At 32.6% G+C, this 26,466-nt stretch overlaps 1 long non-coding RNA gene across 11 annotated transcripts; it reads right to left on the bottom strand.

Moving 5' to 3' along the window:
* Positions 1-13,486: 13,486 nt before the first annotated feature.
* LOC114377511 lies at positions 13,487-25,053 on the bottom strand. 11 transcript variants are annotated; one of them, XR_003659096.1, is made up of 17 exons: positions 24,911-25,052; positions 24,768-24,822; positions 24,623-24,665; positions 24,338-24,489; positions 24,151-24,211; positions 23,047-23,095; positions 22,220-22,295; positions 20,288-20,319; positions 20,103-20,198; positions 19,615-19,686; positions 19,402-19,474; positions 17,509-17,828; positions 16,626-16,839; positions 16,287-16,462; positions 15,464-15,569; positions 14,706-14,807; positions 13,492-13,711 (listed from the first exon to the last, which is right to left on the bottom strand). It is a non-coding gene; the product is annotated as an uncharacterized LOC114377511 (long non-coding RNA). The 11 variants fall into 11 exon arrangements; XR_003659090.1 differs by adding an exon at positions 15,854-16,157 and having other exon boundaries at positions 13,487-13,711; positions 19,402-20,198; positions 24,911-25,053; XR_003659095.1 differs by having other exon boundaries at positions 13,489-13,711; positions 19,615-20,198.
* Positions 25,054-26,466: the final 1,413 nt, after the last annotated feature.

Genomic DNA, 26,466 nt, shown 5'->3' with positions numbered 1-26,466 from the left:
CAGAGAAACAACAATCACCACCATGGTAAAAGTAATGGCACATTAAATTACGTGTGCTTTATCATTTCCTTGTTTTGTTTCTTTCTATTGCTATGGGAATTTCTCTATGTACCTAAGCATACATATGTATGTAGTCGCTTTATGTTGATTCTACAGTTATCCAATTTAACAACTTTTGGATACGAGTAAGGTGTGATAAATTGATACATGGAAAGTGTGTTTATTTGGTTAATCTATACTTAATTTATATATTTATTTACTAATATGTCATTGGTTGAGATAGAACTGTGCAAGAGTACCAAGTAGCCCGTTGCTGCAATAGCCTAGTATGTATGTATTTCTGATGCACTTTATTTCGACCCATCTATGTATGTAATATTTTTAGTGGTGATTAATGATTACATAGAATTGTTCAAAAAATAGTCACCATTCAAAAATTTAAAAGATATGCAAAATAATAAATTTTATTCTGTAGTTATATAATTATATTTAAATGCTTATCAACTTTTATTATATTAAATAATTATAATTATAATTCCTAGTATAATCTTTTTATTTATTTCTTTAAAGAACGTATTGCTCATACATAATGTTGAGAAATAAATTTTCTTCCTCTATGAATACTCTAGAAAATTCCGGCCCCAATTAAGGCTACCTGCCATGCTCCACAAAGACTTCAGCATTATTTTCTCTTAGGCTTTTAATTGAGTTATTCAGTGTGGATCGGAGTACTAGTGGACAATGTATCATGTAAAGGTAACGATAATATATTCATTTCTTGCTATATAAGCTTGGTGGCCGATCGAGTCATCTTCTAGAATGGTAGTTTATTTTATTAGTTTGTTTCTAGCAGATTCTTTTATTTTTTTGTTTTAAACAAGTTTCTAGCAGATTCTATGAACATTGCTTTTGTTACAAAAATTGTATTTCCTACTGATAGGAAGAAGAAAGCGCAGAAGGAAGAAACATGTCTCCTAAGGCCCAAAAGGAAAATAGCTCCACCAAAATACCTCAAGGACGATGCATAGCTAAGTAGTGCTGAGCTGGCTGAGAGTAGTGGGTGTTTTGAAATGTTGTCTGCCATGATTCCTGCCCTGATTCCCTTGTCTACCATGATTTTCTCATCTTTACAATTCTGTTATTTTGTTAGGATTCTATTGTTGCCAAGAATTGAGGATTAGAGTACCTCAAATCATGCCTATATATATATATATATATAGCTATTAAGCATTGTAAGTTCATGCCTATATATATAGCTATTAAGCATTGTAAGAAGGCAGGCAATTAATGAAATACCATTCCCCTTCTTCCTAATTGTTTCTAGAGGTAACACTAGACCTCGAATACTAGTGAATTCATACCTGCTTCTGGTTTGCTCCTAACAACTTGGTGCTCTCGTTGTCATGGCCGATTCGACCCGTTCAAAGACCAACATTATCAGAATTGAGGATGCCATTGCACGGCTTACCTCTAATCAATTCTCCCTCACTGCTACCCAGAACTCCATGTCCTTGAAATTGGATGAACTTTTGCAGAAAATGGCCACCCTCGAAACTCAACCCCACTCCCCGTCCCATTCAACATCGCCACCCCAGCCTTCCCCCACTCTCCATGGCCCTCGCCTGAAGCTCGAGATTCCGCGATTTTATGGTTCTGACCCTCTTGGGTGGATCTTTAAAATCACGCAGTTCTTCGAGTATCATGCAACTCCCGAATCTGAGCATCTTACTCTGGCTTCTTTCTCCATGGAAGGACAAGCGCTACCCTGGTTTCAATGGATGGCTAGTAACGACCAACTCACTTCCTGGGCCATTTTCTTGAATGCCTTGCAGTCTCGTTTTGCCCCTTCTCACTACGACGACCCCACGGACGCACTCTTCAAACTTACTCAATGAGGGACTGTCAATTCATACTTATCGGAGTTTGAAACACTAGCTAATCGCATCACGGGCCTCCCATTGCCCTTCTTTTTGAGTTGCTTTATCTTCGGTCTGACACCGGAAATTCGTCCAGAGGTACAGGCTCTGCAACCCCTGACCTTGGCTCAAGCGGCCGACCTAGCCAAATTGCAGGAAGAGAAGTTCCGGGACTTGCATCGTTCCCTGCATGGTCACTCCTCGTCGCCCTTCTCTCTGCCAGCACTTGCACCCTCTTTAAACCCACCCCCTTGCCCTCCGTTGCTTCCATCACCACCGAAACCACCCCTCCATTGCCCATTCGAAGGCTAACCCCAGATGAGATTGCTTCACGCCGAGAACGGGGACTTTGCTTTAATTGTGATGAGAAATTTCATCGCGGTCACCGGTGTGCATCTAAGATTTTTCTTCTGATTGCAGATGAGGAAGATGATTTTGCCTTGGGTACCCCTCTTCTGGACCCCATCACGGACCCAATGGTTACACCCGACCCAGCCCAAACACATATTACTCTTCACACCTTATCAGGCCATCTCGCTCTAGAAACTCTGCATGTACTGGGCCTTATCGACACTCATCAGGTGACTATACTAATAGATAGGGGTAGCACCCATAATTTTATCCAGGAAGCGCTAGTTGGCGTTTTGGGCTTAAGAACGGAGCCCACTACCCCCTTACGCGTCATGGTGGGCAACGATCACCAGCTTTAATGCCATCTCTGGTGCAAAGCCGTCCAGGTCCGAATTCAAGGAGTTCTCTTCTCCGTCGACTTGCATGTGTTGCCTGTTTATGGTGCCGATGTGGTTTTAGGAGTCCAATGGCTTCAATCGTTAGGTGTTCTGCTCTTCGGCAAGTGTACTGATTCGCTCAAGTAGTATAAAACGATAAGATCGAATATCGTATCCTCAGGAAATTTGTTTCACTCAGACACTGTACATCCAGTATGCAAACATTTGTATGGATTAAAAGCAAAGTAAATATCAAGTTTAACTATGTACTAAAGTCTATTTGAACTTAAGCTAAATATCTAGAATTATGGAAGTGAAAACTATCAAGTAAAAAGCGTTGGGTCGTTTTATTGAATTTCTCTTGATGTTAATATGTATTTTTCTCTATTTAACGTTATCCTAGTGTTCTTATGCTGAGAAACTACTCAAACCAAGATTCCTCTAGTGAATGAGCCTAAATCTCTTTAAACTTCGTCCTTGATCCATCAACAAACTTAGTCTAAAAGAGTTGCATTAATTCTACAACATAATATGAACTAGATCAATGCACTCCATTCCTAGACATACATATTTCTAGCTTGATCTACCGAGTTCTAAGGCTTTAAAGCATTTCCCAATGCTAAAAATCCTAACTATACATTCAAATGGGTGATCAAGCCACAAACATGTAAAATACGCATAGATAGAAGCAATGAACTCATAAAAATAACATTAAATAGATAATGAAAGAGTGTTACATCAAGGTTTCAGCAGGACTCCCCAACCAAGAGGCTTAGCCTTCCGTTACAAGTAATGCAATCTCTCAATACAAGGAAGGAATAGTTTTGAGTGAAAGAAAATGGCAAAGGATGGTTGAGGATGTCTCTTACAACCTCTAAACCCTAGACTTCACTCTTTCTAACCTAAGCTCTCTCAGCTGCTTCCTTTCTGTCTTCTCAGCTTCCTCTAGTGCGCTCTCTCTAACTCTATGCTTTATTTTTGCCAACTTTAGTGTTTTAAAGGCTCTTGGACCTTTCAGCTTTCGAAGGCTCGCTTAGTGAGACTAGCTCGCTAAGCTAGAGTAAATGAATTTTGGCTTAGCGAGACTGAGTGTGCTAAGCGCGAGAAGAGACAACAACCTTGCTGGGTGGGCTGGCTGCGCGCTGGGCGAGCACATCTCAAACTGATCCTCTTCTAGGGTTTCCCAACCCACTAAGCGAGCTATATGCCTCGCTAAGTGTATGCCACTCACTGAGCGACTCATCAACTACTTGAACCTTTTCTTCTTTGGCCTAAATAGAAAAATGGGAGTATCTACTCTAGAAAATCACACTAAACAGAAAAATATACACAATTCCTACAAAAAGAACCATAAATTGGAGGTAAAGCACTATTTCCTTGCAATTATTCAATATCAAACTAACTCATGAATAGCGAATAACATTAGGTCCGGTCCTTATGGATTATAAGGCCTTAACCATGAAGTTCATCCGAGAAAGGCATACAGTTGAGCTCAAAGGCGACGCGAACTCCAGCCTTCATGCCATAACCCCCTCACAGCTTCATCGCCTAATCAGCACTGATGTCATAGGGAATTTCTTTCACCTTCGGATTGTCCCTAAAGAGCTTCCTTCGACCTAAACCACCTTCCCTGAATTTTCACCTGAAGTCTCTGCTTTCATCACCAAATTCGACACCCTATTTCAGACCCCCACTTTTCTTCCACCCTCGTGACCCACTAATCACACTATTCACCTCATCCCCAGTGCTGAACCTATCAATGTTAGTCCTTACAGGTACCTATATTTACAAAAACAGGAAATCGAAAGTTAGGTTGAGGCAATGTTGCAACAGGGTATTATTAGGCCCAGTACCAGACCTTTCTCGTCCCTGGTCTTGCTCGTTAAAAAACACAACGGCACGTGGCGGTTCTGTATTGACGAGCTCGGTGACGCGGCTTGGTTCTCCAAGCTTGATCTCCTCCAAGGTTACTATCAGATATTGATGAATGTTGACGACGTTATGAAAACCGCCTTTCACACTCACCATGACCACTACAAGTTCCTGGTCATGCCTTTCGGGTTGTGAAACACCCCCTTTTTCATTTCAGGCCACCATGAACACTCTCTTCCGCCGATATCTCTGTGAGTTCATCATTGTCTTTTTCAATTATATACTGATCTACAGTCGAACATATGAGGACCACATCTTCCACTCGGAGACAACATTTCAACTTTTGCTAGGAAAGCAATTCTTCCTGAAGCTCTCCAAATGCTCGTTTGCCCAAACGAAAGTGGAGTATCTTAGTCATGTTGTCTCAGCTCAAGGGGTTGAACCCGTTTTGGCCAAGGTCCAGGCCATTCTCCAGTGGCCCACTCCCCAATCTCAGAAGGCACTGCGAGGCTTCCCAGGCCTCTCGAGGTTCTACCGGTGATTTATTCGAGGATACGCGACTATAGCAGGCCCACTGAATAAACTTCTGATGAAGGATAGCTTTGGGTGGATTGAAGAAACCTAGCTTGCCTTTGCAAAGTTGAAGGAAGCCATCACAATGACACCAGTACTCCAACTACCCAATTTCAATTTGCCATTTACTCTGGAGACAGATGCTGCCGGTGTAGGGATGGGTGTAGTTCTGTCTCAACAAGGCCACCCAATCGCCTTCTTCAGTAAGCCCTTCTCCCCCAAATTGATGCACGCCTCTACCTATGTAAAGGAACTATCTGCAATCATGGCGGCCATTAAAAATTGGTGTCAGTATTTGTTGGGTCACCCCTTCGCAATCTTAACAGACCACAAGAGCCTCAAGGAGTTGATGACTCAAGTGGTTCAGACACCTGAGCAACACATGTACCTTGCCAGATTAATGGGGTATGATTATATGATTCACTATCATTCCGGTGCTTCGAATATGGTGGCTGATGCATTGTCACGAATATCGGAAGCCTCGTCCGGCATGCTTCTATCCCTTTCGGTTCTGTGTTGCACCTTTCTTGAGGAACTCAAACAGTAGTTGGCCAAGGATACTGAGTTTGCGGCAATGAGCCAGTCAATCACCAACAATCCGACAACATACCCAGAATATACCATGATTCATGACTTGATTATGCATAAAGGACGTATCTAGCTCCCAAAATCTTCTTCTTTCATTCCAATTTTGTTGACAGAATATCATGCGTCACCGACAGGGGGTCATATGGGTGTGAGGAAAACATTGGCTTGACTCAGCGACAACTTCACTTGGACAGGGATTCGAAAAGTTATGGAATGATTCATCGCTGCTTGTGTGGATTGTCAACACACAAAGTACGAATCGCGCAAAGCTGGCAGATTACTCTGTCCGTTATCGGTCCTACTCCGGCCATGGGAGGATCTATCGAGGGACTTCATCATAGGATTACCTCCCTATCGCGGCAATAACACGATCTTAGTTGTTGTTGATCGATTCTCAAAGGGGATTCACTTGGGTGCCCTCCCTCAGAGTCATACTTCTCTAATGTTGGCCTCTCTGTTCATGGACATCATCAGAAAACTCCATGGAATGCCCAATAGCCTTGTCTCCGACTGCGACCCCCTCTTTATTAGTCATTTCTAGAAGGAGCTGTTCCGCCTTAGTGGAACCAAGCTGCGTATGAGCTCAGCATATCACCCTCAATCGGATGGGTAGACTAAGGTGATCAACCATGTGATCGAGCAATACCTTCTCACTTTCGTGCACAAGAGACCTTCCTCTTGGGCAAAATTTCTTCAGTACGCGGAATGGTCATACAAAACTTCCAAACACTCAAGCTCGGGCTTAACACCTTACGAGGTATCATTTGGTAAGAAACCCCCCACTATCATGCACTATGTTGCTGGGAACTCCAATGCTGAAGCATTTGATGATTTTCTGACAAGTCAAGAAGAAGTGTATATGGAACTACGAAAGAAACTTCTAAAAGCTCAAGAACAAACGAAGAAGTATGCAGATGAAAATCGTCAGGAGCTCTAGTTCAAAAAGGGGGATTGGGTCATGGTTCTCTTAAGGCCACAAAGACAGACCTCAGCAATAGGGTCCTTGGGAGCCTATTCTAAACTTGGAAAAAGATACTATGGCCCCTATTAAGTTATGGCGCGAATTGGAGGAGCTGCTTAAAAACTAGAGCTACCAATGGAAACACGAATTCATCATGTTTTCCACTGTTCATTACTTAAACCATTCCACTCTGCAGATAATGCTTTTGCTTTGTTACCCCTGCCAGCCAAGATCACTGAAAATCAACCAACCATTACTCCTCTAGTGATCTTAAGCACACGTTGGGATACTACTGAAACTGAGTCTAAATTGCAGGTTCTGGTTCAATGGGAAGGCTTATCCCCGAATGATGCTTCATGGGAGGATTAGGAGCAATTGAAGGCTGACTACTACCTTGAGGAAAAGGTTCTTTTAGATGGCGTAGGGAGTGATAGGAAGAAGGAAGTGCAGAAGGAAGAAACAGGCCTGCTAAGGCCCAAAAGGAAAATAGCTCCATCAAAATACCTCAAGGACTATGTGTAGCTGAGTAGTGCTGAGCTGGCTAAAAGTAGTGGGTGTTTTGAAATGTTGTCTACCATGATTCCCTTGTCTGCCATGATTTCCTTATCTTTACAATTCTGTTATTTTGTTAGGATTCTGTTGTTGCTAAGAATTGAGGATTAGAGTACCTCAAATCATGCCTATATATATATATATATATATATATATATATATATATATATATATATATATATATATAGCTATTAAGCATTGTAAGAAGGCAAACAATTAATGAAATACCATTCCCTTCTTCTTAATTGTTTCTGGAGGCAACACTAGACCTCAAATACTAGTGAATTCATACCTGTTTTTGGTTTGCTCCTAACACCTACCTTTTTGAATAATCTATAAAATAAGAAATCCTTTAGAACGAGGAATTTACTTTAAAATTAGAAGTAATAATTGTAGACGAGGAAATAAAAATGCCCTTTAGCACATTAAATAAAAACTTTTATATACACATAAAAATTTAACCTATGTTTGCAGTATTTCTTTTTAACAACCTATCTAATAATTTTAATTAAATAGTAATAGTCTTGTGTATTATGAGCGAGAACAACTGCAAACGCAATAGTTAACATAAATCTATGTATAATTGATCCAATTAGTATAAATGAACTTTTTTAATATAATGGAAAGTGAAAGAAATAACAATGAGAATGCAGAAAGTTCTAATCTTGCTCTATTTGTCTCTCAAGATTGTGTTATTGGGAATGGGCTCGTCAACACTCAACAGTGACTTCGGGCATTTTGGGTTTAAAATGTTTTAGTTTTACTGTGCTGGTTATAGTGCTTTGGGTTAGTCTTTGAAATCGCCTGGATACTTGTCCATTGCATGGTTATGCTTAAATGATTATGGGCCTAGTCTGGTTTTCTTACTATTGTTTAGGGAATTGCTATCCAATCCCTACATGTTGAAAACTATATTATTCCAAAATACCCTTTTTGGCGAAAATATGATTTTGATGTACATTGTATAATGGAATCATATTTATGTTTCTTATTATTATACACCCCATTAATAATATATAATAAAAATATATTCCCATTTAATAATGTACAACATGATCATATTTTTGTTGTAATATACAATGAAAATATGATTATGCTAATAATATTAAATGAAAACATACTTTCATTATAAATTTTAATAATATTTCATTTTTAAAAAAAGTTATTTTTGTAATAAATATGAATAATAAATATTTATATTTTAATTATTTGTTGACTCTTGATTAGTTAATGCATATGGATCAATGTGATGTGCATCATTAATTTTTAAGGGCAAATCAGACCATTTCTTAAGTTGGACTTAATATAGCTAAAAGGAGGAACATAAAGATGGTCTTAGGTTGGGCTTGACTTGTTGACTAAAAGGAGGTTCTGATGGCGGTTGCTTTGTGCACCTAACATAATTTCTGGTACACCTAGCACAATAACACAATTCCAATATTGCCATTTCGTAAAGCTCATAGGGGGGTTTACGGTCCGTAAGCCCGTAGGAATTGAACTTATCACTTTCGTGTTATTAACATAACACTCTAACCAACTGAGCTAATATGTCAATTATGTTATAAAATAATTAATATCATTATATTTAACACTAAAATTTATAATGTATATTTAATGTGCATGTAAATTTAGATAATAAATTTTGTGATAATTAATTTTAATCTAATAATTAATTTGTTTACATATATAAATTGTAAATAAAAATCATAGGTTTATTAACATAAATCTACTAATGTATTTTTTGACCTTATTACAATTAATTTTTATCTAATAATGTATTTTTTTTACATATATAAATTTCAAATAAAAATCATAGGTTTCATAAAAATTCGTATATGTAAACATATTAATTATTAGATCAAAATTTATTATCTAAATTTACATCATATTAAATATACATTATAAATTTTAATGTTATATATAACAATGTTAATTATTTTATAACATAATTAGTCTATTAGCGCAATTGGTTAGAGCATTGTGCTAATAACGCGAAAGTCCCAGGTTTAGGCCATTAATTGCCCAATCCATATGTTGTAAATTAAGAATCGATCCTCAACCAACCAAATCCAACTTTGACCACCCTAATTTTGACTCGTCCAACTTTGGGATAATTAAACACCAGTGATAAGCTTTTGATACAATCTTAAAATAATCCTAACCAAATGTAGTTGTCATAACTAACCCAAGAGTTAGCAAACTAACCTAGCATAATTATATATGCAATGGGAATATTACTCAACTGCATACTCTAATCAATTTATGCAGTATGCTCGGTGAGTTTCTTTGAACTTGGAAAAGGAATTTTAGAATTGAGTTTGTGCTATACTACTTTAATTGACTTGAAATTTGGCATAAACTTCTAAGGGCTATATTAAGTTGTAGGAATTGATTTCATCTAAATATCTGGTTGGAATGTTATATGCACTAAGGACACTAACATGAAGCCTTAATTAACTTGCCCTTCTAATTCTAGAAATCTAGATTGAGTTATAGTAATCCAGATGATATGAAAATTTTACAGGTATATAAGTAATTTTTATTGACAGAAAATTAAATTGTATGGGAAAAACATTATCTTAAAAAAGAGTTTTTGGTCTGAAATATGAAAATATGAAGTTAGGCTAATTAATTTATAGAATTTGCCAGTTATGTCGAAATTACTTATGAATTGGCCTCAAACTAGGAAATCATCTTAGTTTTGGTAATCTTAAAATTGTAGGGAAAAAATCTAATAAAAAAACTTCAATTGGAATTTATGCAGATTAGTTACTCGAGGTTTCTATATTAAGCTATCATTGGCAATTGATTGTCTAGTTTGAACAATTTGATTATGTTTGATTTTTGTAAGCAAGTTCTATTTAGGCTACTTGAACTTTGTGTGTAGGTATAATATTAAAAATATTATGGATTGGAAGTTGGTGTAGTGGTCACCAAATGTGTTTTGACTTAAAATGAAGAACATCTCTTGTTTATCAAATATGGTGGTTTTATGAAAATAGATTTTTATTAATGGAAGTTTGTATTAAGTGTAGAAAAAGTTCGAGACAGATTTGTTTGATATAGCTGGTTTTATTTTTATTTCTTTCATTTGTATACTTTTGTATGTCATTCTTATAGGTTTTCCATTTTTTATTGTATTTATATTTTATGTATATATTTGTTCATTTTTGTATTTTCCATAACTTTATATTTTGATTTTTTTTATTATCGATTATGAAAAGAATGGATGAATAATTGTGAGGACAAACAAATTTGATAGATATTAATCATCTCAATTGACTAACCTATTTTTAACAACAACAAAAAAACATAGCTTAGAGAAGATAAACATTTTTCAATATTTTTTTACATCTAAATCTGAATTTGAATTGCCAACAAGTAAATTGAAAATGCCAATTAAAACAACCCTAAAATGAGTTGTTAGATATATCAAGGCCCCCACTCCAAATATATAATATGGACTACTTTGGTGCTAATATTTTTTAAGTTAATTATATTTATGTGTATGTTTTTAACTAATGTGTGGATAATTAGTAACTTATAGTTTTATGCACAAACAAATATTTAGAGAGACTTTACATTATTATAAATAAGAGATTTTATAACACTTATTTAAAGTCTTATGATGAGTTTTAATTGTCGTAAAAAGTTGATTATTTTTCACGATGATTTTTAAAATGATATAGAATATGAATTTTTACATTGATTTTAAAAATCGATGTGAAATTTATTACATTTTTACAATAATTTTTTTATTTATATATATTTTTACATCACAATTATAAAAAATGTAATTTTAATATTGATTTTTCAATAAACCATCATAGAAAATCTCTTTTTTACAATAATTATTGAAAAATTGATATAATTTTTACATATTTTTTTTTTCAAAATCAATAGTAATTGTTATATATATATATATATATATATATATATATATATATATATATATATATATATATATATATCCATTCTTTTAACTGATGTTTTGTAATTCCTCATGCACTATCCGCATATATGGATCCTCTAATTCATCTGCTTGATCTAACAAGAGTACTCCATCAACTAAATCAACCAATTTAAAATTTAGTCAATTTTACAAATTATGGTATCATCAACAATGACACTAAATAAAAGTTAGCAGACCTCATCAATTTTCAGACTCATAATCATTGACTCAGATTTAAATAAAAATGAATAAAAGAAATTACTCCCGATACCTTGTCCATGTAGTGTTTAAGAATAATAGGTACATTAGATTTGGGTTTGAGTCCTCCAAAGAAAAACCTCAAGAGGCTCTTCCCACTACGGAGGACTTCACTACAACTAAGGCTCAGTGTGGATCCTGACTTGTCCACTCGTAAAACTACTATTTTTCCACGACCCTATACGCAAAACATCAATATTAAACAACATTTAATAAGTTTGCATCTGATAAGAGTTTATTAATGGAAATTGCAATCAAGTCTGTAACAATTTGACAGGAACTAACTTCATTTTCATGAATTACTAGGAAATTCAAATTAGTTGGCACAAAAGAAAACTATTACTAGTGTTAGTTTTAGTGGATTTTCAAGTTTTGTGCTATGATCCTTGATTATACATCGTGCTTTGCATGAATATTAAATTAATAGTATAATTAACCTCTTGTTTAAAAGACATTAATTAATTAATTAATTACTCGCACACTCAAAACTCACCACTAACATGGAAAACGTGTTGGTTGAACCTTTTCTGTGCATTAAATTTTGTTCTCGTGCTAATCATAAATAACCATAGTTGTATTTAAGTGGTTGTGTGCACAACACTCAAGCAAAAGTAAATGTTTTACGGACATATATTTTTAATTATGTTATTGGCAGAGACTATTCATCGGCTTTCACTATTGCAAAAGGCGCATGCAATGACGGTTGTAAAGGACATTCAAAGGCGATTTTGAACCGTCTTTGAAACCAACATCGTTGAATGTCAAGACTTTCGACGACGGTTTCATAAAAAACCATCTTAAAAAATGATATCTTTCTAAGATGGTTCTTAGATAAAAGTTGTCTTAGAAGGTTACCTTTCTAAGACGATTCTCTGACAAACCATCATAGAAAACCCTTCTAAAACGATTCTTAGTTAAAAACCGTCTTAGAAGAGTACATCTCTAAGACGATTATATGAAAAATCATCTTAGAAATGTCTTTTGTTTTAAAAAAAAATTAAAATAATGAAAATATTATTATTAAAAAATTATATATATATTAAAAATATTATTTTCTTTATATTTTTTAAAACAAGAAATTTCATGCATAGCAACATATAAAAATGCCATATTATTTTTAAATAAAAAATTTATATTAAATCAGCACAAATTGGGTAACAAATGAATTTTTTAAAATATATACTAACTTCTAACAAAAAATATAGTAATATTACTAGTTTTAAATTAAAATTTATTTATAATATAAACTGTAAAGCACTTTGAATACTCATCAAGAATGCAAGCTTTTGTTAGTGAAATAGTAAACGAATGAAAAGGATAGAATAATAAATGAAAGTTCTAGATGTTGGTTTACATAAGAAATTGCCACAAACCAAAAAAATGTTTGATTTTATTAATAAACATGTAAGGGAATATTAATTCATATTGGACATGTAAGATAAACCCCAAGAATATTTACTTTTTGAATATATTATACATATTAGGCTAGTTTACTTAAGCTTTTTTTTTTAAATAAAAAAACATAAATTTTTTAATAAAATAAACAACTTTTTCCTTCAATATATTTGTCAACATTGTTTTTAAAGTAATTTTTTATTTTTTTAAAGAAGCAAGTTGGATATACCTCTTAAAAAAATTATTAATTTAAAATTCATAATTTATAATAATTTTTAAAATTTAAACAAAGCAAGTGTTACATTGACTTCCATTCAATCCTGTGTTATAATAGGTACTTTACTCCCTAATTAAGGGATATAAATATATTATATCTTACTCTATAATATATATATATTTGAAGTTTTAATTTTTTATATTTTAGAAAGATAAATTAAAATTATTTTTCTATAATTCGTATATTCAATTGTTTATGTTTTAAAGAAATTAATAAAAAGATATAAATAGTTTAATTTGACAAACGATATAGTGAAAAAAATAAGAAAAAAGATAAAAAAAAATGAGAAAAGGTATGTGCATAGTATTTTCCTAAATAGAAGTTTTAATAATACATTCTCTCATATTTTTTCTCATATATTTTCTATTATTAATTGTAATTTATTTGAAGTTTCAAAATTATAAGTACGACCTATTAAATCATAAGTAAGATTCGTAAAATTTTATAACACTAGAAACATTTAATGTCAATCAATAATAACAAAAATGTGTTCACATGAAAGAAAGTCTATGAGCAAAGCAAAGAAAAATGGGATCTAAATGTTTCCTATTGCCACCTAAGACCCAGTTCAACATAGAAGGCATCATGATGTCAACCAAAAAACCTTCCTCCAACTCTGCCAGGATGTGGTATATGAAACTGTAGAGTAAGGGAAGCAAGAATGAATTTGTGCATTTAATAATCAGCACAAGCACATGAGAGGTATATAAATCATTCACTAAAACAAAAATATATTATTATTGTAGAGAAGCAAAAGACAACTAATATTGAAATAATAATTAATAAAAAATGTATTAGAATATATTTAATAGATAATAAATGTAAACAATCTCCCGTACAAAGAGGGAATAATAAGGTTCAAATTTTGCACCATATTTAGAAAGCTAAGAGCTAGTTCTCCACCATATTCAGAAATAAAGTCTGGATATGTTAACTACCAAAATCTTCCAGAATCCTGATTAGAAATTTAAATTTAAAATAAAAGGGAAACAATAGACTTGTTCTCAATGGGAAACAATAGACCTGTTCTTAACACTAAATCTGCAAAAATAATAATCAATTTCCTGAGTACACCAAATGATATTATAGCGTAATGACCAAATTAATACATATATATAGTAATGTTAAAGTAAACAAATGTAACAATAAAAATCAGAAATCCCAATTTTAATTAATGTGTTGAACATGATTCTCAACCGAAATTTTACTACCCACATGCTAGTACTAATATACTAATGTATTAAATATAAGAAAAAAGTGGCCACAAACAATCACATAACTGACGTAAGCCACTCTTGCTACCAATTAGGTCCTTGATGTTAACTTAGAATCTACAGATTCATTTTAATTTATTTGCACATATATAAGATAGCAATATAAAATATTGAATTTGACAAACCAAGTCTCTAACTCATAAAAGTAAGTTGTATACTTGGTTCTAAAGGTATCAAACAAGATATCAAAATGAATCACATGTTCCCTTCTTTTCAATTCAACCTCTTTAGCTTGAAGTTCCTTCTCCTTTTCTTTTGAAACAATATGTTAAGAAGTGCATAATTAAACCTTTGGTAAACAACAACATTGAGGCAAATATTTTGGATATTTATTTCAAACTTTTTATAATCCAGCCTACCTTTGCATTATCAAGGGGGATGTCAATAGTTTCCCCACGATAATAAGGCTCTGGAGGAAGGGATGAGAGCCTTGAGTTTGCGGAGGGAACACTTCCAATGTTCTGCAAATTCATACAAATTGCAGCAAGTTAATTAATGTACAAGGCATTTTTTCTTCTTCCTTTTACATTTTATGTTTAAAAGGAAACACAAATTTTAGGAAATAGCCCCAAAGAGAAAGTGGGAATAAAAAGGACACCAAATCATCCTATTGACAAGTTGTTAGAAAAGAACACCATAATATAATAGCAGTGCATCAATCTATATTTAGTGACCCCCTCAAATGCCAAAAGAAAAGAAATAAAGAAATAGCAAGACAAAAAGAAAACCATTATTGTTATCATCATCATCATTATTATTATTATACAATAACAATGCTTCCACCAAATGAGAAATATCCAAACTATATATTAAACAAACAAATGCTACTTAGAAACAAAGGCAACATATAAGATAGGAAAAATGATAATCAACTGTAACTTGCCAAACGTCATATCCCTTCTTGACATAATCACTTTATCCTTGTAAGATACATATTGATTAAACACATAATGTATGTGGTTTCAAACACTAATATTTTATATTTTTTCTCTAGTTTGTAAAAGTCTTGTCCAGTCTGCAGAGTTGAATTTAATATTAAAAGGAAGGACACTAGAGCTGGTTAGGAATTGGAAGGAAAATTACAAACAGACAAACTAAAAAAGAGAAAATGCATCACCTTTGAGCAAGCTCAGCGACAATGGGTTTAGCAACAGTCTTGGGCTTGGGTTTTTGTTCAATGGAAGTCTCAATTTTTGTGCCATCATAATGCAAAGATTCCCTTGCTAATACACATTAAGAATGTTCAAACCCTAATGCAAATGTTATATCCTCCACCAGAATTTAAATAAGTACACAACCTAGATGAAGGCATTAATGCTAATATTTTACATAAGGAAATCAATAATTCTATATATTTGGAAGGTATCAAGACGTTAAAACAAAATTGAACAAGGTAAGGAATAAAGAATTTATCAGATGACTCAGAGTTTGCATTCAGCCAAGCAAAACAAAAAAGGCAAACAAAGAATCATGAAATTCTAAAATAAGAGAAAGGAGGTTAAAATACCAATTGTGCAAAACACCAACATAACCTCGATGCTGGATCAAGGAAAGATAGTTGAGTCCAATCAGAGGGACCACATTCATTACCCATATGGATTTTTCAGCTTGCAACATTGCATAATTAAAACCACCAACATGAGCATTCATGTCTAGCACATTTCTTAGCTTGTTATAAGGTGGTGGAGGGTTCTTATCACCAGGTTTCTTTGGATGATCAGAAAATATTAAAGGTGACAGAAGAGACCAATAAATTTGAACTGCTGCTTTCCAGCTTTTAGAGTCCTTAGCAAATTTATTAGATTGCAACCCTAATGCAAGTAAATATATACATATTAAGATAGCCTACTAGAAAGGAGATTTCATTCAGTGATACAGTACAATGAAATCCTTCTATTAAGAGAAATCTATAAATAAATGTTAAAGAATATAACAATTACCAAAGATTGCAAGCTTCTTTTTGTTCAAGTGATCTCTGGAAGGCCAAGTTTCTCTCTCTTTGATAGAAATCCAGCGGCTGCTATGTGTTCTTCCTATGTAGTTTTGCCATTCTCGATAATACGGAGACTTCACATCATAGCCTTTGCCACATAAAGGAGGTGGATAACTATTCTTTCTGAAAATATAGACAAGAAATGCTAATTATCAGGGACATTTATAAAATTTCATGTAGTATACAAATGTATATTCATATAATGAAGGTCCTAGTTACTAGATATCTTTTTCCATGATATACAAAGTGAAATACATTTCATCAATACATGTCACAGAGGTGCTACCTTGAACTATAGCAATTCCTTTTACTAGTTTTCTTCCATACGACAATTTCATCTTGCTATGATAGCATATCCCAGCAAAGGTTTTCAACAAAACTTTGTATGAACTTCCATCTTTTCTGACTGTCTTTGTCAAGTGCATTTGTAAGTGGTGAAGTCCAGACAAAGTAGCCCCCCGGTATTAAAAGTCTACCCGCTTCAATCATGAGAATGCCATCTATACCATGTAATATGAATGTTAGTAAGATCAAGCAGAGTCCAGATATTCAATGAATTCATCTCACTGACCACAAGGCACTACAACATTAATAAATGTAGAAAAATTAAAGCTAAGGTTTTAAAGCTTATAAGTAAATTTTCAAATTCTAGAGTTTAAACTTTGAAAAGGGAATAATAATATGAAAGAGGCAGCTTGATGGGTGAAATTCATGCAGACATAAGAGGAATACTTCAACAAGTTAAGTCCAGTTTGTTAGATAATTCAATGACTAGGCAAATAAACATAGAAGGTATATGCATATTTTGCTTTTAGTAGGTTTTCAGTTAGACGATGGGTGTAATATTTTATATTAATTCTAATATAATGTATTTTGAGTAAACAAGAAACCCATATGCAATCAATGATGAGTGATTTTCTCAATAAATACTCAACAAAAAAGAATCAAATAAGTACAATGTTTAGGTTGACTTTGACAGACAACAATCAATAGCTACTTTAACTTTGGGAAACTTCCTGTAAAAAAAAATTGAATTTCATTTTTTCCCCAAAGTGTACAACAAAGAACCCCCCCCCCCCCCCCCCTTTTTGGTTCATTCCGTAGGGAGCATTCTAAATCCCTCTCCATTGGAAAATTAGAATCAATGATGGAAGAGGCACTTGGAGTACTTAATCCAACGATGTCATCATCAGGGCAATTCACATTGTGCAGGTGAGATTGCTTTTGAAGATGAATAAGGGCAGTGACAGCTTGAGTGAGGTTCCTTTGAACACATTTATTGAAACCTATTTCTCCATCTATGAACCTTCAGGCAGATTTGGGAACCTGAACGGTTAGGTTTTGATTGGCCAAACCTATCTTGAGAAATCCTTTGTGGCCTTGGCATCCAAACAATTGTTCCTTGTCATAGTTGTGTGGTTATTGGGAGCAGAGACTTCATCATCGGAGAAATTGGTATCCTCCGTGCTTTCCTAACTATCATCGTGATCTGCAAAGGCGAAAAGAAAAAAATGAAGAGAATGAGAATATGAGTGATGAATGTAAAATTGAAGAAGGTGCGAAAAGAGGAAGAGAGAGAGAGAGAAACTCAAGGAGAATGACGACATGAATGAGGACGTGAGTGTAGAGATAGGTTTGTGACTATAAAGACGAGTCTGTGAGAGATAGATAGAGAGGGATACAAATAAGGTTTTAAAGCAATCAACGACGATTATATAAATAACCATCGTTGATGCTACCTTCTAAGATGATCTTTATAGGACCGTCATTGTCAAAGTTGATCATATTACAAAATTTCCATCACACACACATTCTAAGATGGTTATTAAGAACCATCGTCGCTTTGATGTCGTAGAATGTAGTTTTTTTAGTAGTGTTTGTAGTCATAACTATGTAATTAAATATTCAACAAGGCATGTATGTTTAAAAGATAAGAAGTCAAACTATGTAATTCAAATTATTTTAAAGATAAAAAGATTTTGAATATGAAAGGAGACTTCACATCATCCCTTGAGCAGATCAGTTTGGCAAGTTGTTAGAAGTAGTCAGGTCAACTTTCAACAGCTTGAAACCAAACTGCCAATTTCTATAGATATATTAATTTTCTCCTATTTGGTCTGAATTCCTGATGACAACAATGGTAAGAAAAAAATGGCAACATAAAAAAAGCAACTATAAGCTACTACTTTTAAGGTAAAATGTGTAATCTACATAACAAAGTGTTTTTTAAAATCTGAAATAAGAGTTAAACATACTAGATGAAAACACACTTCCAGGGTATATAGATGAGATCACAAGTGACAATGAAGAAAAGGAAAAGAAACATGAGAAATGGGGATGAAAATTGGTCAAGCATATACTTGTAATGTAGACATTCATTAACCAACAATTTCTTATCTAAATTGTCTGAATATGTGCAATATTGCCTTCTCGAATATTTTGACACTGAAACATTAGCCACCTTTGATTCAAATTGTCAAAAGGACTCTTGCTTGAGTCACAATCACAACAAAGATTCATAAGCTATACTTCAAAACATTTTAAAATATTCTTTAAGGTAGTGAATATACAACACAAATCCCAACAGGAAACCAAAGACCAAACATACAAATATGTTTCAAAAGAAAATGATAAATGGCTCTAACTAAAGCAGTTAATGATGATGGTGTTGTATGATAATATTTCCATGTAATGTATTAAACTTTACATGTTCTATAATAGACAAACTAGGACATTTCTTAAACCTAAACAGGAAATCTTAATTATTGCCTGCCCCCATCCAATATCAATTCCTATTTGTCAACTTCTCCATCAATAAGCCAAATTCATACCTAAAAAGGGTTACATCCTTATATAATTAATGTTAAAATATTTTTAAATTAGTAGGAATCTCAGTAGTATGAAGGATTTCTTTTCAACTTTGAAGCATTGCATCATTATTTCAACCGAAACATTCATTCAATGTTTACCATGAATGATGGTTACAATTGCCTTAGCTTTATATTTGAAAATGAGCAAGAATTGAAAAAGTTAAAATGTAGAATATAATCAATATTATGTACCTGAATCATGAATCAACCTTCTTTCTTGCCAACACCCTCACAATCACCTTGAAACGCTTCCTTCTTGCGAACACTTCCATTGAAATTTGATATTTTGACGCACCAAGCAAATTGTAACACAAAAAATAACCTCCCTCAATTAGTGGAAGATTTTGACAAAACATATAAGAAATAAAAATATTTATAGAAATTGATTGAATGTACTACTCCAACCTGTACAAAATTTGTCATTGTGATTACCGCTGCCAATAGGACTTTAAAAATACAATGGTTGACAATGAGCGGCTAGATACCAAGTGTGGCATCACAAAAAACAATTATACTATCAACGCAAGTACACATTGCAAATACAAAGCATTGTGCAAGGAGTTCGGTACAAACAAATAGTAATAAATAAATATGTTACTGCTGAAATAAATGTCAATTCTTTACCCAAGTTGTAAATAATGTTAACAATAACCATGTTACGTTCAAAACAATATCATCCTATATCATCTAAATGTTTCTAAAGAACATGTTTTTAACTTGTAAAAAATATGTTGCCCATTTCTTGCGAAGTGTTGTCATGACCTCTATGTCTAAAGTTGATCCACCACAAAACCACTACAAAAATTAAAATGATGAAATAAGTCACGTACATCAAACATTCAATTACAAATTGATACCAAACTAACAATTAAAACTTGTGATACTTAACATACCCTGTTTCATTCATTCTTCAAACCACCGCTGACTATGCACTACATCCAATGCATGATATAATATCCACACTCATAGCCTCCAGTTTGAACATGACTCTAAATTGAACATGAAATAAATTTAAGATGTTGTATTTGAAAAGTTACAAATGTTAGTAATTGGAAAGACATAGGTTGATCAGACTTACCTTCGAAAGTAGTGGTTAATGTCTTCATTGCACTGGTAACAAAAAGAACATAAACATATATAACATGAAAATGCAACTACGTATCCTTCAATTGTTATACCATAAATGAATTATAATTTTAAAAATTTTTATCTGTATATAACCAGCTGAAGTTCCTTTTCTTCTACTATCTGGTATTCAATAATCAATATACAGATTAGAGATTAGTTTTTGAAACCTAGTAGCTGTCAATATAGACCATCACCAGTGGGTTAGGACCAGCATAATAAATTAAAAGAAACCATAGAGGTTATTTAAAGGGAGGGTCTTTTCTAAAAAAATCTAATATATGTGAAGAATAATACTCTTCTTATACAAATTAACATGCATCCATAAATTTGGCCAATACAGACTCAAACAGTCATAGGAATTTTATATATCCCAAATAATAATATGTGGTGAAGAGCATCCTATAGTACATAGGAACAATAAGATAGACCAAAGGAGCATACTATAGTACATAAGATCATGGAATCACATGTACACGGACTAGACAATCGCCACTGGTGTTATAGCATATGTGATTGGAAATTATGGCCTAATGCTATAATGAACGAGGGCAGCATACATGTAAAGCATTAACTAATAAAAAACACTCCCAATATTAGATCATGTTTTTAGGGCTAATAAACTGATCATAAAATTGGCTATGGCCTATCAAACTTGACCTCATACGTATACTTGACTGGTTGTAGATATTGTAAAAGGGAAATTAGATATGCTTTTGTGTTGAAAGTGGACTTAATTACCCAATCAAATGTCCTAAATATATGCCCTATACAAAAATTGTCGCTTCACATTCCTTTTCTAATACAGTACATAAGTTTTTGGAGACTTTCTTTATACAAGATTCACTCTCAAATGTGCGTGTGCGCATATGCACACAGAAGCTACTTAATGCAAAACTCACAGTCACCAATCTTTAAATAATGAAGAAAAAGTAATGTTAAATATCAACATTCTATATAATACCATATATATAATTTCCTAATTTAAGTATTTGTTAAATCGAATACTATATATCATTTAAGGATGGGGAAGTTTCGAATTTGGATACCGTCAGCTTTTTTTTTAAGAGTTGTTAATGTCTCTAAAGAGATCCCTCATGACAATCTTAATGCAATCTAGTATATAGAAACACTAGTTCATTTTGCCAACTTCAGGGATTGATTTCCAAAAGCATGGTCGGATAATATACCAAAAAAAAAGCATGGTCGTATATATATAATAATTATGTATACCCACCACAAAATCATAGTTTGTGCTATTTACGGAGTTTCCCCCCTTAAAAAAAAGTATATGTAACAAAAACCTGATTGTGTCATGTTTGAACATGATTTTGGATCTCTCAAATCACCATTTAAGTGGAAATGCAGCTTATTTAAAAAAATTAAGTGGAAATGAAAAGAGTTAAATTTTTCTTTATGTTAAACCTGAGTTGCAAATTATTATAATCCAAATATGCTATGTTTTATTTTGTCATCTCATCTTCTATATATATGTGCAAACCATACATATGTGGCATGATGTAATTTCCCAATTCTACATTCATGTTTTTTATTTTATTTATGGACGTGTTACTTAAACTAGAACTTCCCGGGGGAGGGAAACCAATTGAAGGATGTGATTTCCCCTTATACCCTCAAGATTAGCATCAATATATATATAGGTGCTGGATGATTCCATTGGTAAATTTCTTAATTACAATAAAAGTAGGAATATTGGATTGTCACCTTCAGCAAGAAGTTTATAGAAGAGACAAGGCATAGTGTCCGTAAACCGACACAAGTGGCTCCAAAAGACATGAAAAAGATAGAAAACTAGCATGCACTTGTGTTGATCACACAATGATAATTGATAAATGTAGTAATTATTAACTAAGCTTAAACTCACGTTTTTTGCTGCTGAGCTGAAAGCCTCCCTGTGGCTGATATCTGGATTACTAGCCTTAATCCTTTGAATTTCCTCCCTGCAAAACCAGCAGTTGAAAAGACTTGCTATTTGTTTTTGCTGAATGGAATCATCTCTAGTCTATTCTCATGTTTTCTTTTGAAATGAAATCACACACACATTTATATATTCTAATATTTATTTTAATATTCCCAGAAACTTTATTTAAGAAGTAAGAGATTATATTTACTGGACTAATTTTTATCATCTTTTTGTTTGAATAGAAATTAAAAAAAAAATCAAGTAATAATAAAGTATAATCCTTTTTATTTATATTCTTAAAATATATAAAATGATTTCCGTTAAAAACAAGACCTACTTTGATGTTGTTTGAGACTAATGTTAATAATGCTGGCATCTTTCTCCACTAAAAAAACCTTTAATATTATTTTATATATCATTCTTAAAATAAATAATACATTCTGAAAATTTACCGTCATTTAATTATAAATCATTATATATATACAAAAATTAATTATAAAAACGTTAGACTTGTCTCTATTATTTTTATGTACGAACTATATATATATATATATATATATATATATATATATATATATATATATTTCTTATAAAAGGTGAAAAAGGAAGGAATTAAAGTGCCAATTTTTAATCAAGAAAAGTATAACTGTAATTAACGTTAATTTTATGGGAAATTGTTATAATAATAATAAATAATGTAGGAATTAGACAAATCCTGCATAACAAAGAAGATAGGGAGAAGCAAGGAGCTTGATTTAAAATAGTAGTAAACTCGCAAGAATACTTACTTAATGAAGCGATTATAAGCAGAAGGAACACGATGTCTCTTCTCTGTAGCTGTTGAAGAATAATCAAGAGATCATTTAATTTGGAATATTAAATAAATAATACAATATAATATCAATCATCAAGTAAAATTTAGAGTACATTTGTAGCCTAAAAAATTTACTTCAAAGATTAAGTCACCAACAGAAATCAGGTTGAGATGAAATTATTTTTCACAAGAAAAGGCCACATTCTTGGACAGACTAAAACTGTAGAAATGGGTAGTTGAGGACCATACTAATATTGCTCCTAGCATTCAAAATAGCACTGGAATTTCACTTGTTTATCTAAGAGTCCATCCATTGGGTTTTCCTTTGTTATTTCTGAATCAATTTTTGTCGTCATTGCTTTGTACAGATCAATTACAGCCAGAAAATCGCCCACTTAAATAACTCAAGTACTACACTACTACTACCACTAGACTATTACTACATTTGTCAGTGTCAATATATTTATTGCAGATGACATACAAATTATTTTTTATTTTAAATATCTTATTAATTTTTTTATTCTCTTTTTAAGTATTGAATAATACATCAGATATGTTTATCAAACATTTTCTTATAATTACCTTGATGAGCTGTTATATAATGGTAAGTGGAATATGTAACTGTAAAATGAAATTACACCTGGATAACTGTAAAATGAAATTACACCTGGACCCTCCCTTCAAAGCCCAGGTTTGGCAAATATGCTAAAGCCTAAAAAAAGATGGTGCTTGCCAGTTGCCATTACCAATTTACCATGACTTCCCATGCCAAGTTACCAATAATTATGAATTCCCTCTCTTTCTATACCCCTCCTATGATAAACAATAAATAAATTCTGCATCCAATGTACCTAATTCTCTTAAGTTTAAACCTAAAAATGCCAACTATAACATGAGCCAAGGTATCGCAACATTGAAACTGTAAATTAATGCAGAAAAATTATCTCCATATCTGACATCAAAAAAGGAAACTCACTCAAACAATAATATTAATCTACAGAGCCAAATGCTGAACTGAAGAAAAAATCACAAAACAATTAGAATAACTTTGCGAAGAAGCAAAGGGAGCGAGAATTACTAGGTTTGAACTATAGTTACTCCTGAATCCTGCCAACACTAGCAACCTTGCCCCAAAATTCCTGAACAGAAATATGACAAACAGTATAAGTTGAACTATCAATTTGTAAACATGTAAGAACAATCACAATCGATGAGAAAATCAGAAAATAACAATCAGAAATTGCAACGAGATTTCTATTCGAGACCTGATTCAAGTTCGAATGTTCGGTTTGAGCCGCGATTTTGGACAATTGATTTGGGTGGTATGGTGAACGAGCTCTGAGTTAAGGTTTTCGCGGTTGTGTTGAAGGAGAACGCAATATTTGGGCCCAGTTCAGTTTTGAACCAGCTAGGAACCCTTGATTGAATATGATTGAAACAATAATCTATTTTCAAATGCATTTTACTTGTACAACCAAAAGCTGCAAATTCACTACACTAAACTAACTCAAAGCGAAAGAGCAACGAAACCGGTGAGGGAAACAACTTACAGAATCGTGGGTCAAATAGGTGTCGCAGTAGTCACAGTAGTACCTGTGATGCAAAATCAAACAAAAAAGAAAATGAATACCATGGATTCGATGAAAAGTGAAATACAAAGGACTCGAGAATTTCTCAGCAACAAAGCTAATGTACCGAGGCATGGCTGATTCAATGACGATGACGACCGCGACGACTCCCGCCAAAAACCCTAACAGTGGAGCAAATTATTATTATTATTATAAAAATTGAAAGAAAGTTAAAACCCTAAATATGTAAAAGAGGAGTGATTGACGGACGATAACAACTCGAGGGAAGAAAACGAGAAGAAGCACTTAGTCGTCGATTAAAGCGTGGACGCTGCTGTGCCCAGACTACCCAAGTTTCTGGATTCCATTACAACTTACCAGAGCTAATTATTTATGGGCTTATTTCATCGTAAATTGTTTTTATTTCTATTTGTTGGGTAAAAAAATATCTTTATTTACGTAAAACTATTTCACACTAATGACACTTGTACATAATCTTGTTTTCTTAATTTTTGTTCAGTTTCGCATTTTTTATTTATTTAATTCTTTAAAGTAAAGGTTAAAAATAGTTAAATATGTTTTCTTCCTGTATGTGAAATTGAAAAAAAAAATGTGTAAATAAATTAAAGTAATATCTTTTGTATACACGAAAAACAACTTATAATGGCATGTATAAATTGATAAAATAAATAAATCATTTAAGAAAATTTTAATATTTTAATTTGACCAAAACAATTAAGTCAAGCTCTATAATTTTTTTTATCAGAAGAAAAAAAAAGTAAAATATATTCAGCTTTTGTTACGAGAAACTTTTTATAAGCACTTATAAAAAAAATGAGTAAGGTTACCGTTTAAAAGCTTGCAAGCATATATTTTTGGAGAAAAGAAAATATAAATGGAATGTTTATACTTTCTACTAACAAACTTTCAGTGTATGTTCAAGGGTTCCTGAACCAGCTATCGTGAATGGACAATTGATATTTGGGCCCAGTTCAGTTTTGAACCGTTTAGCCCAACTAGAATTTTTTAACAGGCCTATTTCTCTTCGCCAATATAAATCAAAAAGAATAATAAAAACAGCTAGTTTTCTTTTTAAAAGAGAAACGCTATATTTGTTAATTAGTTCGATTTTCATGGTTTAGTAATTTACTTTTTTTAAAGCAATTCATGAGCAAACCAACATTAATCAATCACATTTTCATATAATTTAAAAACATGCCTATATACTTTATCAATCAACTTCATTTTGACGAATGATATGCCTTTTAAAAAATATTAATTTTATATTTTTTATACTCTATTTGAATTTTAAAAAATTATTATATTTTTTATATTTCAGTAAATATATATGTATCTTTAACGTTTTTTTCTAAAATATGTATCTTTTTGACGGCATGTATTTAATATTATGCAAGAATCATATCTTAAATTAATTTTTAGAATTTTTTTATAAATAACAATGATTTTATATTTATTCTGAAATATGTCCATTGAAATAAATTATTTTATCGGTCATAGAGATCTGACTAAACAATTATTTTTTTTTGTCTTTTCTTGGTTGAATAGTTATTATATATTTTTATGTTTAATTTTTACGAATAAAAAAAATTAATCAATCCGACCCTACACTTACTTGGATAGTAGTCACACACTACATTTGGACATTTGCAGTAGATCGATCTTTGACAAAAAAAAGTTACGCAAGATTTTAATTTCTATAAAGAAACCATATAATTTTGTTGATTAAATAATAATAAAATTAAATTTACGAAATTCATTTTAAAAATTTAGTTTAATTTTTAAATGTTTACCTTTTGAATTTATAA

This window comes from Glycine soja, chromosome 11 (assembly GCF_004193775.1).
Source record: "Glycine soja cultivar W05 chromosome 11, ASM419377v2, whole genome shotgun sequence".
Classification (NCBI taxonomy): Eukaryota; Viridiplantae; Streptophyta; class Magnoliopsida; order Fabales; family Fabaceae; genus Glycine; species Glycine soja.
The sequence above is the reverse complement of the archived record's forward strand: the minus strand, read 5'-3'. Positions and strand labels throughout refer to the sequence as shown.